Below are 12,422 nucleotides of genomic sequence, written 5' to 3'. Positions count from 1 at the left end.
TGATAGCACAAGGGGCAATGGTTTTAAACTGGAAGAGCATAGATTAAGGTTAGATATTAGGAAGAAATATTTTTACTGTGAGGGTGGTGAGACACTGGCACAGGTTGCCTAAGGAGGTTGTGGATGCCCCTTCCCTGGAAGTGTTCAAGGAGAGTTTGGACGGGGCTTTGATCAACGTGGTCTAGTGAGAGGTGTCCCTGCCCATGACAGGGGGGGTTGGAACTGGATGATCTTTGGAGGTCCCTTCCGACCCAAACCAGCCTGTGATTCTGTGATCCTATGGACTGGATTTTAGAGGAACCCAAAACTGCCTGAAACAAGTCAGTTTCCAAGCTGCTCTCTTCTTGCTTTGACCGGCGACAACCACGTATGGGTAACGCTGCAGACGGGCCTGAAATCAGCCCTCGTGCATGAAGCGGGGCTGGATTTGTTGGGTTCCGAAGGGCAGGACCCGGGCAGGCAGCACTGGGCCCCAGGCAGCAGAGGTCCGGCCGGGCTGCGCTGTGCCCGCCCCGCGCCCCGGCTGCAGCGGGAGCCGAGCGCGGCTGCAATGTTCACAGTGCCATCTTTTGGATAAGGAGCAAAACTGTACCGAAGCCCTGGTGCCAGGGAAAAAACTCCCCTGGCAACTCTCTCAGGGGAAAAAAACAAACAAACAAACAAACACAAAAACAAAACAAAACAAAACAAAACCCCACCGCCCTGATTTCTCTGCTCTCGCCAAGATCTCTGCCTCGTTCCCCTTGAAGTTTTCTATCGGGAAAAGTTATTTTTCCCTTCACATTCAGAGTCTCTCTGTGCTGTGCCTGCATGGCATCCAGCAGCACCGTCTTGCATCAGTCAACTGCATTTCCGTGTGGATCATAAAGGAAGAATACTCCGAATGAGATTCCTTTTGAAAAAACCCGGGTGCCTGAGGAGAGCTGCTGAGGGCTGTGTGTGTGCTTCCTGATGGATGGGAGTCTGGCTGTCTGCAGAAGCAGCACAGATGCAAAGGGGGCAGTGGTTCCAGGATTTGTCTGTGCTGCAATGCGTTTAGGGTTGAATTAAAAACAAAACCAAAACCACCACCAACAGCAACAAAAAACATGTCTCGCAAAAGACCCTGCAATATAATGATATATCACTCCATGCAATACACATGTGATGCTATCATAGAAATGAATGCTGCTTCTCCACTGGAACGGGGCTTTTAAAATTCAGCTAAGTGTCCTGATTCCTGGAGGGGCCTTAACTGAAAATATGCTCATCCTCAGTAGTCATGCTGATGCTTTTTGCATTTGAGCCAAGATTTTGTAAATCTAAGTCAGCTCTGTCTCCTGTGCCTAATAATATGAAGCAAGAAATAGCCCAGCCTTATAAAAGCTGTGGGTTTTGGCCTCAACCCATATTGATTATCTAGCTCATAAATGAAGACCAAACTTCTGGTTAGTGTCCAAACAACAGTCATCTTAGAACTTCATGCCTACAAATCAGATTGGCAGATATTGGCTGTTCTGAGTTTGTTCAGAGTCATACTTCTCAGGTTAGGCTGAGCTTCCTTTTAATTTATGTATCTTTTTCTTGAGTAAAGTTTTTTGGTTTTTGTTTTTTTCCAGTTGCATGCTCTTCATAGACTCAAAATACTCACTGATTTGTGTAGATTTGCTCTGGTCAAATCCTACTACCATGAAATAAATGGCAAAATGCTGCTGATTTTACTGTAATCAAGATTTCCCCACTGGGAAACTAGTCTTTGAGGTAGCTTCTAGAAAACACTGCCAAAGGAAACCAGGACTAACTATGCAATGCAGTTAAGCAGAAGATGTTCTGCTACCATAAATGGGAGCTGAACAGAGGCATCTGAGCTACTTCCATCAGCTCAGCTAGGAAAAAGTGTCACTCTAACTAGCCATGGTTACCCCTGCATGCCAGCCCCTGCAGCAAGTATCATTTCAGCCACTGACTCATCTAATTGAAATCAGTGTAAATAAAGGTGGCAGAACATAGCCCCGAGTGCTGTCACCCTGGGTAGGAGCCCAGGACAGTTTGCCCGTGTTTGCATCGCTGAAAATTATGGCCACTGATTGCCTGCAGTGACTGCACCCAGCTGAGAGTTTCCCTCTCCCTGCTTGCTGTCACACCTGGAACCCATTTATGGCTCTAAAATCCATTTGCATGTTTAAATGCTGTGTAGAATGACTATATTGAAATGCTGCTTCTAATTGTGCCAAATTAAGCATCTGCTTTTCAGGAGGTGAAACAGACCCAAAGCAAGATTTACCATTTGCTAGGTACTGCTAGAAGGATTTGGGCTGCATAGGTAAAGGTGCCCATGTGAAGTCTGCTTGATACTGGGGCCTCTTTCAGCACGTTTGTGGCAGAAAGGCAGCACCCATTGTGAGGGCTGGTTAGTCTTCTCATCCTCTTTTTTCTGCCACAGCAAGTTGCAGCTCTCCAGAGATGAGGGAAAATGCCTTTGCTCAGCCTGGTAGCATGGATGAAAAAGCTCTCAAGCATGGATAACTTTCCAGGCAGCTGGAGAACCCTTGGACAGGGAAATGGCCACTGCCCAGGCTGAATTTGTTTTCTCAGCACTGAATGCAAGGGAAGGAGTGAAGAGATCACCAAATGTGAATGTGGATCAGACAGTGGAGGGCACTGGTGCTTTAGAAAGGAAGAGCCTGAACTGTAGGGCAAGCTTGGCCATCTGGGCAGAGTACATGTCCCAGGGCACTGAGGGCTTCTGCCCTATCTGGGCAACTGCAACCCCAAGGAAAACCTCATGAGAAACAAGAGTACACTAAGTAAGCTTTTCAGTGGACTTTGAGGGAAGTCCTCAAAATGGTGGGGAGGTGCCTGTGCCTCTGTTTTCTTCTTGTGCTGGCTGAAGTACTTTTTGGTGCCTTGGAAAAATGTATGTATCTCTTCACTTGAGCTCCTGCAGAGGTGGGATGTATGCTGGAATACCCTCAAAAATGATGGTCTGAAACTACGTTGTGTGAGTAGATGTAGCAGGAAAACCCTCCTGGGGTCTGTGAGGGCACGTTTGCAGGGAAATGTCAGGTCCTGTGTGTGGATGATGCTTGTGTGCAGCAAATGTGGCAGCAGAAGCCAGAAAGAGCCACCCTGGAGCCCTGCTTGGATGAAGGGAAGCCTTACAGAAAGCCGTTCCAGCAAAAGGAACTTTACTAAAGATGGATTGAACTATTCAAGCTTAAACTAATACCAACTTTCCATGTCAAACACTATGCATTTAATTTCTTGAGGACTAGAGTGTTTTGGGCAGTGCTTCTTTAATGTACTGCTGAAGTGAGCACATGCAGAGATGTATTTTGGGCTGCTAAAATACATCAGTGTAAGGGAAACTCTGAAAACCAGAAGGAGGAAATAACACTCCTGAAAAATAAAATCTGCTTCAGAAACTGATGCATGCTTTGAAAAACAAAACATTTTATCACTGAAGATTCTGACTTTGGACCATGTGCCAATCTGAATCCAGCTCTGCAATTTCCACTCAGCCATATCAACTCTCTCAGTGGAATTTTTGTCTGAATGGAAACAGCAGCATTGGACCCTCTGACATCAGTGTTGCTCCTCTCCCAGAGAAAGCCTGAAGGGTAAGTATGGCAGCAATTCCCTAAGAACGTGACATTATGAATGTTCACATCTATTTAGCATATTAGCTCACCCTGGCAATTCACCCCATGCATTTTTGGACCTGTTTCTTCAAAACTCCTCCTTAACTTTACACTTACAAGCAGCCTTCAAGAAATAAAGCTTAGTGTGTTCTTGCATATTTTGCAGGACAAGAGTCAAAATTTTCATAGCCCGGACCCCAGATAACAGGTTTTTGCTCTGTAAACCACCATGTATGTGCAATCAATTCAGCTGATGGAGTTAACAGCAAAAATGTAGAAGGAAACAGAGCTGGTGAAATAGCTTGTGATTATTATCTGAGGGCTGGGTGGAGTACTTACTGGAGAGGCAGCAGCTGGGAGCCAGCGTATCCAGAATAGAGAAGCTGACATTACAGAACTTTTTTTCCCTGTTAAATGCTTTGGTTTGCTCTGAACTTCCTAACTTCCTGGGGGTGCGGGAAGGAGGGGGGGTGGCAGCTACATGACCTGCAAACCCTGTGGGGACCAGTTTCATCTTTTAGATCAAGGAACTCAAAGTGACAATGGGAACAGAGAAAAACAATTTTTTTTTTTTTTTTTTTTTTTTTTTTTTTTTTAAGGAATGCACTCTGAATTATTAATCTGCATGTTACTGAATTCTGTTTTGTTCCTTGTTGTACTAGCTATGAAGCCCTCTAATTACAAGTATTTAAAAATATACATAAGTTACCTTGCCAGCCATGATAAATGCTCCTTGTAAAGCCTAGGAGTATTATTCCTGCAACTGCAGCCAAGAAACCTTAGCAGACCACCTCGTGGGTGAGATACAAAATGAATGTAATGAAAATAGGTGAGACTTCTGCAGTGTCCTAGAAATCTCTACAGACATCCTCTGTTTGTTCCATGGGAGGGTAGCTGGGCTGATTTTTAACTGCATGCTTGGAGAAACAGTGAGGCACTGAGAGGACAGTGACCTGGCTTTGGGTGACTGCCTAAAGGGTTGATGTTCAAATGCCACGGGAGCACCATACCCAGGTTTCCCTGGCTCCCCACCTCTTTCCACTTTCTTGCCAGCCATAAGAAGGCTTTTTTTGACATCTGCACCAGCACGCAGTAGTTGTGCTGGGTTAAAAATTACAACCTAGAACATAAGCATGGACACACATTGATTTCATGGGTGGTGGTGATCTTGATAGAGGCAGACTTGTGAAAATACGTGACAGACTTCAAATGTCAGGTTGCTTCTTGAGCCCTAAATAAGCCTGCTTAGGCTGCTGCTTTTGTTTTTTACTGCTGCAAATTTAACTTCTTGCAAACAAATCTTGTGATCTTTGACTTAGATCAAAGCTGTGGTAGTTGAGTGTTTGCATCTCAGACACACTGTCTTCCAAAAGCCTTAAAGTCTGAAGCCTGAAGCAAAGGTTTATGGTGGCTGGGGAAAAAGCACACTTGCAGTGAGATGAAAAAAAAACAAAAAATGTCTCACTCAAGATGAAATCGAATGCAAAATCTTATGCCTGGGCTGGTGTCGGGTGCTCTCTGGCGATGAGCAGCTGGGGGCAGTAAACACCACTCAGATGCAGCCAAGAGCCACGGGTCCTATCTCCAGAAGTGTCTGTCTGTCTGTCGGTCTGGGGGAGGAACACTTTCATCCTACAGACACTTGTGTCAGGGACATCGAAAGTGTGTGTCATTCTCTGGGCCTCAAACTAAACTTACACAAGGGGAGAGTGGGGACTAGACTTTATGTGAGATATAAGAAGGGATTGGACCTTCTAAGGTCCTAAGCTTCTAAGCTGATCATAGAATCATAGAATTGGCTGGGTTGGAAGGGACCTCTGAGATCATCAAGTCCAGCCCTTGATCCACTACCGCTGCAGTTACCAGACCATGGCACTGAGTGCCACATCCAGTCTCTTTTTAAATATCTCCAGGGATGGAGAATCCACCACTTCCCGGGGCAGCCCATTCCAATGTCTGATCACCCTCTCAGTAAAGAAATTCTTTCTAATGTCCAACCTAAACCTCCCCTGGCACAACTTAAGACCGTGCCCATGATGCACAGTGCTGAGCAGTGGCTACCTGCTTGTTATCCGGGGACCTCTGACTCCATCTAGGGCCCGGAGCTCGGGCTGAATGAAGAGCCCCAGGCAGTGTGTGAGGAGTGTTACTTGAGTGCTGTTTGCAGCAGGAGAAGAAGGGACACGGGCAGAGATGTGTTCCACCAGCAGAGAGTGTCGGCCAGGTGGGCTTTGGGGTATAAAGCATCAAGCTAAACTTCAGAAAAGTTTCTGAGGACTTTTTCTGGAGCAGACTGTGCTTCCTCAGCAGTTTTGAGAATACAGCCAGGAGAGGTGAGACAACAGTGCTGAGCAGTCAGGGGCACAGCTTGAAAGCCCTTTTCTGATCTGCATTAACGTTTCAGTAGGATAGGTCTACAGCAGATATTCACCTGCTGCCCTTCAGGCCCTGCACAAGATCAATCACCTGCATATCTGCAGCTCTGTAACTTCTGCCTTCAGAAGCAGCTTTGCATGCTAGATTGGTGCAAAAAGGACTCTGGAAGAATGCAGTTAGGGTACAGGGGAACATCTGCACCAGGCATTTCCAAAGCAGAGGTCAAGGTTGCTCTGGTCTCTGCAGGAAGCCTGCAAATTGAGTGACAGCCCCCGAAATCACCTCAGCAGTCAGAGCAGCACCAGACAATTAACTCTTGCAGCATGGGTTACAGCTATGCCTTCCTTAGTAAAACAGTTCAAGAAATCATTCATGGTGGCAACATCTGTAGAAGTGAACACGTCGACCAGGGCCTGTCCTCTGGCCCCTGAGGTCAAGGAAGTGTGCACAGAGTCCTGCTCATGTCCTCAGGGCTGACCTTGTGTCTTTCCCAGGACTGGATGAGCTCACCCGATCTGTGGTCAGGACCAGCGTTGGGGCTGCCAACTGGAAGAGCCCAGGGTGTCACAGGCCAAAACCGAGTCAGGGGAACATGTTAATGGTTAAAAAGCACAGAGGGCTGCAAGCCCTGAGCATCCTTGGCTTACTGGTGTGGATATCATCACTGGAAATAAGGGGAGCTGATGGGAGCCATGTTCTGCTTGCTTGTAAATGAGGCAAAAGCTTAAATTATTGTCCCTTCCCCCAGCAAAGTCCCTGCCTAACCCTAACCCTGCCTGTGCAGGCTGACTGAGGAGAACTCTCCTGTGCTATGTGGTGGCATCGTCTTCCCCCCACCCCAGCCCCTGTCTGCCTCCTGCCTGCTCACCAAATAGATGGGAGACATGCCAGGGGCATTGGGTGCAGCAAAGCTCACTTCTCGAAGCCCAGGGAAGATGGCAGCTTTACAGATGGGAGCTATTTACGGAGCCACAGCCTCCCTGTGCCTGAATCCAGGCCCGGCTGCTGAGCTGCATCCCTGTGTAATCCTGATAGCTGCACAGGCAGCCAGAGTTCAGAGCCTGGCCATGCTGCTTCCCTTGGATGACAAATGTGTGAGTCAGTGACGAAGCTGGTGTAACACACTTATTTATAAAGACTGTATACAAAGATGATTTTTTCCTCTCCTTGGCTACTGCAGACACTTCCAGCAGGGAGAAACCTCTTTGCTCTGAACTCACAATGAGTGCTCCCAGATCTGATGAGGCCTCTCTTCTCTTTTTCTTTGCAGTATCCAGCTGTATGACTTGCAGGCCATGGAGTTAAAAGTGAGACACACACCCTCGTTTGCACTTCCCAGTTTGCAGTATGTGCCTGAGACAGAGCAGTGGCTGCAGGAGTCGGGCTGTGGGCAATACCATATCGTGTGTGCAGCTACCTACAGCGTGACAGAGAGGGAACCAAAACTCTGAAGTCCACAGTTGTGACCCTTCCAAAAAAACACACCCTTTCAATTTCCACCCAGCTCCAGAGGCAGTAACATTTGTTCTTGACCTTAAGTTTTTTTTAAAGTGCTGCATCCATGTAATCTGTGTAGTCATGCAGACCAAGTCTTCCTCCTGGTGTGCGCCAGGTATCAAGATGACATAACAGGGCAGGGTTTCAGACATGCCAAGGCCACATTCATTTGCCTAAATGTAGTCACGTAGCACTATTTCAAGCGCATTCATTTACCCTGCCCAGTATAAAACTGGCTGGTTTATACGTCCTACAATACTCAAAACACTCACAGAGGCCTGGCACGTCTGACACGCAGCCCATGAGAGAGCCCCACACCCTTCTGGAGTGGCAGGGAAGGGCTGAGCAGGATATACACATATGCCTAAAATAGCACTAGACACCTCTGCTTGGCAGCTAAATTCTTCCCACCACCAGCTTCAGCGTTGCCCTGGTTGGTCTGCACAGTCCCGCTGGTCCAGCTGCTAAAGTCTCAATAGCAGGGTCCAATTTTCCATGTCAGGACAATTTTAATTTGCCAGAGTTGCACCTGGTTAGGACTGGTTACTTATTGTTTCAGGACTTGATGAATTGTTCAAAGCCATATATAATAAGGTTTGGGATAAGTTGGCATGCACAAGAGCACGGAAAAGTATAGAAATGCCAAAAGCAATTTAGAATTTGATAGGACTTGGCTGGCTGCATGGTGTGACTGCTTACAGATCACGGACCTGAATCTTTCTGGTCCAGCATCTTGTGTGGTCATTTATTATAGCATAAAAATGGGAAGTGTTAGCAGACAGCCTTAGAAGCACTTCGTAGGAGCTTGGCACTGGAGTAAATGACTGCAGACCAGACTGTCACTTGGTACTTTAAATCTGTGAATGCAACAAGAGCTTCCCACCTTAGTGTTTGTGTTTTCTCACCAGCAGGTTCCAGATACATTTGCCTTTTGGAGGAAAACTGTAAAAACCAGCAACCTCTGGATATGCCTGTCCACACTGGTAAAGAGATAAACTTGCCTTGCTGATTGCGTCACATAAGCAGGTTTTGATTACAGCATAGCCCTTGTGCAAAAACTGTTTAATTACACAAACCAACTGTTGTGGTGGGAGCAAACAGAACCACAGAAAAAGTAGGTTTGAGCTGGTGGGCCAGCACAGCTCTACGGGTACTGCAGTGCTCATCTCTGTTAGAGCTGCTCCAATTTTGAAACTTTGACATCAGCAGGAAGCAAAGGTGTATATATACATATATATATATATATATGGGCAGGTATGCAAGAGCAGGTCTCCACTTTTAGCCCCCTGCTAAGCCAGACTGACTTTACTGCTGGGGTAGGAGGTCTGTGTTCATTGCACAAAAATGGACTGGAACTTTGTGGGAGTTCCAGGGAGTTTGCACAGGGGTTCAAATCTACCCCTGGCCACAGCAGTGCCATCATTAGGTGTGTCAGATGTCTCAGTAAAGGCACAGAGGGCCGAGAAGACTTGAAGACAGCTGAGGTCCCTGGGTCCCTGCAGGGCAGCAGGATGGGAAGGTCCCTGCATGGACGGGGCTTCACCAGCCACCCACATCAGCTTTTGTGAATACCAAGCTGATTTTTAGCTCCATAAGGATCTCCCACTGGTGCTGGCGTTTCAGGAATGGCCAGATGGGCAGGGTTAGGAGCTGGGGGTTGTGGCCAGGCAGAAGCCAGTGAGGCCATGGTAGAAAAGCTGCTGATTAGCAGAGGCCACTCACTCCACCACCACCATCCCTGGGCTGGGCCTGCACAGCTCCATGCTGCCACCAGCACCCACAGGGTACAAGGCTGAGCCTTACAGAGGGTACTTAATAGTGCCAAAATAGGGCAAGATCTGACCTATAGCCCACTATAAAGTCAAATGCACAGGTACATCTGCCTGAGCCTCTAAGGAATTGATACCATCTCTTAGGGACGCGAAGACAGAAATGGCTCATTCCTGCAGGAAAAAAAAAAAAAAAAAAAAAAAAAAGTACTAAAGGCCTGGACTCATCTCCCTGCCTGCTGAAATGGTGAAACCATGACAGAGGAGGAAGTACAAACTACAGATTTTAACTGGTACCTTCTAAAACAAGAACCCATTTGTATGCAGGGTGGTGAACACGTTTTCTGTATTTCTCTGGAGTGCAAATGCAATGCAGTCGTGAAACATCAGCTGACAACTGAAACCTGCAGCTTGTGGCTCTCAGGTTTTTTTCTTTTCTTTTTCTTTTTACTTCACATTTTCTTCTCTCACTCTCACCTTGTGAGCCCTCTCAGGTTCAGACAAATCCCTGGGGCTGCAGTGAAGGCAGCATTTCTAGGCTATGAAGGTGACAACCAGTTAGCTGCATACAATATCACAGGAATCAACATTCTGAAACATGGCTTGTCCATCCCCACCCCAGTCCCACTTTACCCTGGTGGCACCTGCACAGCACCTGTGCTGCAGCAACTTTGCTTGCTGAGAGTCAAGGAAATCTTCTGTCCCCTTAGGAGGTGTTTTTTGGTCAATCTACTGGAGCCCAGTGATGCCTTATCTCTGAACATGTCCCTGGGGAAGGGTCACAGGAAAGCTGGTACGTGTATTTTCAGACTAAATAGACAAAATCCTGAACACAGGCAGTTTTTAAGCTCTTTTTGTGATCAAAAAATGAGATTTATTGCTGTTATTGTTGCTGCTAATGACAATAAAAGTAGGTCCTTACGCAGCATCCTCTGTGCAGACTCCTCTGCCCCGACTATTGCTGGGATGTGTGATGAGAGATTCCAACTTGAAAATTTTTGGTGAGCCAAAAGAGTGAAGAACAGCAAAACAGAGGGATGGAGGAGCAGCAGCCACTATTCCTCTGTTAATTTAAGTCACAGCTCTTCTTGTGAATAGTAAAGAGTCTTTGCACTGAAGACCAAATAGCAAGGGAGCTTTGGATGTGTTTAAATAAAGCTAGGTTTAATTAGAGCTGTTCAAAAATTAAATGCAGTAACAGAGTGTATTTATGTTTGCACTCAAAAATATATTAGATCCTCAGGCAGATCTAGGTCAGCACAGCTCAAGTAAAATTACTGTGAAATGCAGCATGTGGGGATGTATTTAGTTTTTAGAATTATCATTATACAACTTCTTCCCTGTTTTTCTTCTTGGTTTGGCTTCTTTCTCTCACCTCTACTTGTGTCTTCTCTGTAACTACCACAGTGCATCCTCCTGCATAGTCATGAGATCCAGAAACATTTTCCTTTTCTCCAGTTAAAGCTGAGATTCTGCTATCATCATATGACTCAGTATGCCACAGTTATAAGAAAAAAACCTGATATCTGAGCCTTAAGATAAATCCCCATATATTGGCAGCTCCAAATTGCATTACTGTTACATTCTAAAAAAAATTTAAAAGAAAAAAAAGGAAAAGGTGGGGTTTTTTTCCTAATATGTACTCAGGTTTCTGATTATGCTTTTCAAGTGCCCATCTGCAGGTCTATACTCTGCCTAAGGAAATGGAGATGTTTGCCCCTGAATCCCTTTTTCTGTGGATCTCCTTGTTTTGTTGAGGTCGGGATTAGCTGTTGCAGAAGTCTGGCGGCACGACTGGAATTTGAAGGCGCCACAGATGAAAGGGCTGGGGAAGGTCAAGTATTTCGCGTGGATGGATCAGCTTGGGGATCAGCTGGGCTTGAGGTATGGCCCCGTGGGTGCTGCAGGGCACGGCAGATCTCTGTCCTGTGGGTCCAAGAGGTCCCTCCTCCGAGGTCCCTCCTCCTGCTGGCTAAGGAAAGAGTCTGTGCTTTGCTAAAGAATCAGGGCAACAGTGTAAATTCCAGGAGTTGTCGAAATTCCAGATTTTTGTGCCAAGAAATCTCAACATTTTCTAATATTATTTCAGTGAGTCAGCAAAAAAAAAAAAAAAAGTCAACAGCAGTCCTCATTCTTAATGTGACCTCATTTGCAAGAAAAAACTTACAGAAATTCTATCACAGCTAAAGGAACTTTAAAAATAGATTCTTGGGATATAAAAAACCAAGAGTTTTGCACCCACACAGCACCTCGGGATTTTTTTTTTTTTTTTTTTATTTTTTGCCTGGCAACGATTTCAAAGGGGCACAGTGTTGGAAAACTCCAGTAAATACACAACTTTTGGTTCTGCGAAGAGCAGCGCTGCAGGAAACGGGTGCTTCGGGCATCCCGCGTTAACACCCCGGGCTTCCCTCTTTTCCCCAGGGGCAGAGCAGGCAGCGCCTTCCAGCTCCCCTCGCCCTCCCCCCGCTCCGCTGCGGGCCCTGCGGGATCGCATTGTCATCTGCTGACCCTGCCGCGACACACAATTGACAATCCGGAGTTTCCAGGGCCGCATTTGTCTTTCCCACCGCACCTAATTCCAGAAATCCATCAGTGCGAGTGCGGCTTTCGGACGGGATTCGAACCATTGACCCAGGCCGGGATGGTTTAGTGGGTGGGTGGGTGGATGGGTGGGGGGGTGGTTTCTGTCTTCCTCTCGCAGCCAAAACCGGCCCCGAACCGCGACAGCGCCTTGAGCGCCCTGAGGCACACGGGGGGCACCGCCCGAAGGTCCGCAGGGTGCCCCAGAGAGCAGCGCAAAGCGGAGCGGTGCGGAGCGGGGCAAAAAGCAGCGCAAAGCGAAGCAGAGCGATGCGGAGCAGAGCCCCGCAGCAAAGGGTGAAGCGGGGCCGGGCTGGGTACCGCCAGGCAAGGCTGGGTACCGCCGGGCACGGCACCACCTCCCTCCCCGGGAGTTGGGGGCGGAACCCAAACCCCCGAAACCGAACCCCGATACCCGAACCCCGCCCCAGCCCCGGTGGGAACAGCGCGCGCTCTCGCTCCACCTTCCCCGCCTCCACGTGACCCGCGGGCCCCGCCCCTCCCCGGCATGCAAATGAGCCGGGAGGCGGCGGCCAATGGGAGCGCTCCCTGCGCTGTTGTATTTATAGACGCTATT

The 12,422-nt window shown here is 47.5% G+C and overlaps 1 long non-coding RNA gene across 1 annotated transcript; it reads left to right on the top strand.

Annotated features, from left to right (window-relative positions):
* The first annotated feature begins 2,850 nt into the window (after positions 1 to 2,850).
* LOC139791193 (uncharacterized) lies at positions 2,851 to 11,456 on the top strand. The gene is made up of 3 exons (XR_011723821.1): positions 2,851 to 3,599; positions 4,220 to 8,476; positions 10,932 to 11,456. It is a non-coding gene; the product is annotated as an uncharacterized lncRNA (long non-coding RNA).
* Positions 11,457 to 12,422: the final 966 nt, after the last annotated feature.

Source organism: Heliangelus exortis, chromosome 1 (assembly GCF_036169615.1).
Source record: "Heliangelus exortis chromosome 1, bHelExo1.hap1, whole genome shotgun sequence".
In the NCBI taxonomy this organism is placed as follows: Eukaryota; Metazoa; Chordata; class Aves; order Apodiformes; family Trochilidae; genus Heliangelus; species Heliangelus exortis.
Note: the sequence above shows the minus strand (reverse complement) of the source record. Positions and strands in the feature narration are given on the sequence as shown.